At 52.4% G+C, this 5,698-nt stretch overlaps 1 pseudogene; it reads right to left on the bottom strand.

The window, feature by feature from the left end:
* The window catches only part of LOC123120211 (putative disease resistance protein RGA4), a 17,210-nt pseudogene extending 13,388 nt beyond the window's left edge, over positions 1-3,822 (bottom strand).
* Positions 3,823-5,698: the final 1,876 nt, after the last annotated feature.

Genomic DNA, 5,698 nt, shown 5'->3' with positions numbered 1-5,698 from the left:
CAGCCCCCCCTTTGCACGGTCCCGCGGTCGCAGCAGCCGCTCACCGTGCCTACCTCCGGCCGCCGGCGCCCGTTGCCGCACCGCCCTGCTCAGGCCCGTGGTGGCCGGCGCTCCCCTCCCCTGGTGGGCTCTGGTGTGCGGGCACCACTTCGCCCGCACCCGTTAGCCCACACCCACTAAGGCCCCTAGGGCCAATGACATGTGGGGCCTACCCCAGAACGTTTAAAAAAAGGGATTTAAAAAAAAGAATTAAAGAAAATTATATAAAAAATAATAATAAATAATAATAATAACTTAATTAATAAAAATTAATAAATAAATAAAAATAAAAAAGTAATTAATTAATTAGTTTAATTAATAGTTAATTAATTAGTTAACCCTAATTACCCTAATCAGTCTATGACATGTGGGACCCACGTGTCAGATGACTGCTGACGTCAGCATGATGTCATGCTGATGTCATCGCAACACTGTTTTGGATAAGGTTGAATTAATTAATTAATTAAAATTCAAAAAATGATTAAATCTTTAGAAAATCATATAAAATAATCCGTAACCCGGATGGAAATACTTTGTACATGAAAGTTGCTCAGAACGACGAGACGAATCCGGATACGCAGCCCATTCGTCCACCACACATCCCTAACCTATTGAACCTGCAACATTTCACCTCCGGTTCGTCTATCCGAAAACGTGAAACACCGGGGATATTTTCCCGGATGTTTCCCCCCTTCACCGGTATCACCTCATACCGTGTTAGAACACGTCTAGCTCTGCCTGTTGTCCTGTTATGCACTTGCTTGCTATATATTTACTGTTTCTCCCCCCCTCTTCTCTTCGGTAGACCCCGTGACGATGCTGATGCCCCTGTGGTCGACTACGTCACCGATGACCCCTCCTTCTTGTCTGAGCAACCAGGCAAGCCCCCCCCCTTGATCACCAGATATCGCCTACTCTACTCTCTACTACTTGCATTAGAGTAGTGTAGCATGTTACTGCTTTCGATTAATCCTATTCTGTTGCATAGCCTGTCATTGTTGCTACAGTTGTTTCCCTTACCTGCTATCCTACTGCTTAGTATAGGATGCTAGTTTTCCATCAGTGGCCCTACATTCTTGTCCGTCTGCTGTGCTATACTATCGGGCCGTGATCACCTGGGCGGTGATCACGGGTATATACTATATACATTATATACATGACACATGTGGTGACTAAAGTCGGGTCGGCTCGAGGAGTACCCGCAAGTGATTCTGATGAGGGGGCTGAAAGGACAGGTGGCTCCATCCCGGTAGAGGTGGGCCTGGGTTCCTGACGGCCCCCGACTGTTACTTTATGGCGGGGCGACAGGGCAGGTTGAGACCACCTAGGAGAGAGGTGGGCCTGGCCCTGGTCGGCGTTCGCGGATACTTAACACACTTAACGAGTTCTGGGTATTTGATCTGAGTCTGGCCATTTGGTCTATACGCACTAACCATCTACGCGGGAGTAGTTATGGGTATCCCGGCGTCGTGGTATCAGCCGAAGCCTTCGTGACGTCAGCGACTGAGTGGCGCGCGCCGGATTGGACTGGAACGCCACTAGGCTAGGTCTGCTTCCGGCCGCGTACGCAACGTGCAGGTGTGCATAGGGCGATGGGCCCAGACCCCTGCGCGCTTAGGATTAGACCGGCGTGCTGACCTCTCTGTTGTGCTTAGGTGGGGCTGCGACGCGTTGATCTTACGAGGCCGGGCATGACCCAGAAAAGTGTGTCCGGCCAAATGGGATCGAGCGTGTTGGGTTATGTGGTGCACCCTTGCAGGGAAGTTTATCTATTCGAATAGCCGTGTCCCTCGGTAAAAGGACGACCCGGAGTTGTACCTTGACCTTATGACAACTAGAATTGGATACTGAATAAAATACACCCTTCCAAGTGCCAGATACAACCCGGTGATCGCTCTCTAACAGTGCGACGAGGAGGGGATCGCCGGGTAGGATTATGCTATGCGATGCTACTTGGAGGACTTCAATCTACTCTCTTCTACATGCTGCAAGATGGAGATGGCCAGAAGCGTAGTCTTCGACAGGATTAGCTATCCCCCTCGTATTCTGGCATTCTGCAGTTCAGTCCACTGATATGCCCCTTTACACATATACCCATGCATATGTAGTGTAGCTCCTTGCTTGCGAGTACTTTGGATGAGTACTCACGGTTGCTTCTCTCCCTCTTTTCCCCCTTTCCTTTCTATCTGGTTGTCGCAACCAGATGTTGGAGCCCAGGAGCCAGACGCCACCATCGACGACGACTCCTACGACACTGGAGGTGCCTACTACTATGTGCAGCCCGCTGACGACGATCAGGAGTAGTTAGGAGGATCCCAGGCAGGAGGCCTGCGCCTCGTTCGATCTGTATCCCAGTTTGTGCTAGCCTTCTTAAGGCAAACTTGTTTAACTTATGTCTGTACTCAGATATTGTTGCTTACAAATACTCGTGTGTGATCGAGCATTTGTATTCGAGCCCTCGAGGCCCCTGGCTTGTATTATAATGCTTGTATGACTTATTTATGTTTTAGAGTTGTGTTGTGATATCTTCCCGTGAGTCCCTGATCTTGGTCGTACACATTTGCGTGCATGATTAGTGTACGGTCAAATCGGAGGCGTCACAGCCTTGATCTGCGGTAGGGCCTGCAGGAGCCGATTCTTGACCTCATCCATGTCTTCGGATCTGCAGTATTCATTGATGTAGATGAAAGCTTTGTTGATCAGGAAGGATATTGCTGGAACTGCCACAGACTTCCCGGCAAAAACGAGTGCAGCAGAGGCAGCCATGTCCGTGGATGGATGGTTTTCTTGTGTGTGTGTGTGCGCGCGCGTGTGAGAGAGAGAGAGAGAGAGAGAGTGAGGAGGACCAGCAATGGCAAACGATAGATTTTGCTAACACTGGAACTGAATTGGTGGTTGTGTGAGAGGAGATTTGGAGGCAATGACGAAGTGGCAAGAAGAGAGGAGAGACAAGGGGAGATCGCTGAAGCTACCGTTGCATAAACAAACACAAGTGCTCATATCATATCAATCGGTCATAGTCATGACTCATGAGCCAAGTTGTTGCTAACTACTAAAACTTCAACGGAAGTTTCACCGAAAAAGGCTTTCGCCCCGCTTTATATGTAAAGCACCGATCCACATACATGATGCAAACCATCCGACACCACACACACACCCAAGGCAGATACAAGGGAGCTGACGAACAACAACGCTACTCTAAACACCCCAAAGCAAACAACAAGTAGGCAGAAGAGCATAGCTAAGGGTCTAAAGAGCTCTCCACCGTGAACGAGGCACCGCGAGGAGACGAAGCCGCAACTCGACGAACCAGGGACTCCAAAGCGGTGCTTCCAAGAAAGAAACGGCACCGAAGAGCCACCACCGCCCGATCCAGGGAATCTAGGTTTTCACCCGGAGTAACACGATGGAGCCTTCAAGAAGGGAACGACGCATGGACGCCGCCGCCATCGGTCTGGCTCCGAGCCAGACGAGGTTTTCACCCCGGCCACCACCCTCAGCCTCCGTCCAAGGTATGGCCCTACATGAGAGCGCCGGCCGCACCACCACTGAGATCGTCGAAGGCCCACCCCCATGCCGCCCACGCGGACATGAGAGCAAGCCCGTCAGCGCCCAAGCCACGAGCTCCGCCCACGAACCAGCAGCTCCCGCCACCAAGGCCGCCGCCTTGCATCCAGACACTCCAGAGACAATCAAAGGCACGAGCTTTGAGCCGACCGGCAAACCCCTAGCACCATCGGAACCGCCGGTGACCGACCCGCCCCGAACAATTGTCAGCGGCATGGAGGCACTAGGCCAGGAGAAGGGGAGGGGGAGCGGAGCTCGTCCGGACCGGCGCACCCCTGCGCCGGTGACAAGTAGTCGGTCTACCCGTCCCTCCAGCAGCCTCCCCTGTGTCACCCCTGACGCCCTACCACGGCCTCCGGCCAGAACCTGCGAGGAAGAGGCAGCCACCCGTCCGCCGGCGAGGGCCGCCGGATCGACTGCACCCAGCCGCCGAAGAAGGCCGCCACGAGCGTCAACCACCACCACACCACCTGCGCCTCCACGCCCTGGCCAGGAACAGCCGATGCCCCGCCACCCCACCAAAGCAGAACGAGGACTAGTTGCAGTGCCGCCACCTTGGAAGGGCCACTGGCCACCCCTGACGCCGCCAACCACCACCAGCGGCCGGATCTGGGCAAGGGTTGCCAGATCCGCCGCCAGCACGCCCCCGGGCCTCCAGCCCCCACGAGCCAAGGAGGAGGAGGAGGAGGGGAGGAGGGAGCGCCGGCAGTCCACCAGGACGCCAGGAGGAAGGAGGAAAACGGAGCAGCGGCCGACCGGCGCCCGGCACCACCGAGCAGGGGAGGGCGCCCCGCGCCGCCCGTCACCTGTGCGTGGGAGGAAGACGCCCCGCCGCCGCCTGCGCCACGCGGCCTTTGGCCGGCGACGCCACCGGCGGCGGCGAGGGATGGGGTGCGGGGCGAGGAGACGGGGGCGGCGGCGCTAGGGTTGCCTCCCGGGGACGCCCGCGGGAGTCCCTCGGGAGGGGAGGGGAGAGATATCTTGACTTAGTGGTTCCAACGGAAGTTTCCATTGTCCTCATCCACCTACAGTGGTGGTTATGTGAGAGGGGAGCCAGCAATGAGCAAATGATTTGAAGGCGATGCGGAAGTGGCAGCAAGAGGGAAATAAATTAGTGATTTGGGAGAAGAGAGAGGAGAGGAAATCGCTGAAGCTACCGTTGCATAAACAAACGCAAGTACTCCTATTGTATCAATCGGTCAGAGTCATGAGCCAAGTTGTTGTTAACTACTGAGACTTCAAGGGAAGTTTCCATGGTCTCAATCAGTTAGAGTGGATGGCCTGTAAATTTGACAAGACGATACGTTCTTGTTTGCCTTTGACAAAATGACACGCTTGCGTCATTGACATGTATGGGTGCCATTTGTGTCAAAGTTGAAATAAAGGTGTATCATTTGTGCCAAAAAAGTTCCCGGAGGCATACTGTTAAAAATGTCCCTTCTTCCAAATTTAAGACAGAAATGATATTACTCTACCTTTAACCAAATCTGACTCTTTTCTAGCCCCCAGCAGGAGGAACAGAAGTTTCAAAACCCCTACCTCGACCATTCTACGTGCCTAACATTAGCATATCTAAGGCCATCTCTGAACGGTGAAACGCCATTTCAGAATGATTTCCCCATCAGTGATTGCTGAGCCCATCACATATGGATAGAGAGGGCACGTCAAAGGCTGAATTTGTAACCTGACCCCGTGCACAAAGAGCAATATGCATACAAGCAGTTCCACACAACAGATTCACATCGTCATCGTATTTGTCATTTCACAACCCAAATGACACGCGTCAATGAGGACCGTATCGCTAACATTTCACATCATAATGCAACTTCCAACAATAACATGAAACTAAATCGATGAACAACATGAAGAGATTGTATATAACATCCAAACTTGAGATAGTTTTTCCGCATCTTATTGTCTATCTATACAACTCTTCTCGTTTTCTTGGTAACATCATCACCTTCTCGCATTCTTTGTTCGTTGTGACATGATTAGCTATCATACTCGTATGTTCACTACTCCGCAGCCGAGGATCATGTCTTCCAAGACCATAGAGTATTCAGCTCTACGCCCTGCCTGAAGTCGTCATAAA

Source organism: Triticum aestivum, chromosome 5D, assembly GCF_018294505.1.
Source record: "Triticum aestivum cultivar Chinese Spring chromosome 5D, IWGSC CS RefSeq v2.1, whole genome shotgun sequence".
NCBI lineage: Eukaryota > Viridiplantae > Streptophyta > Magnoliopsida > Poales > Poaceae > Triticum > Triticum aestivum.
This window is presented reverse-complemented; position numbering and strand designations above follow the sequence as displayed.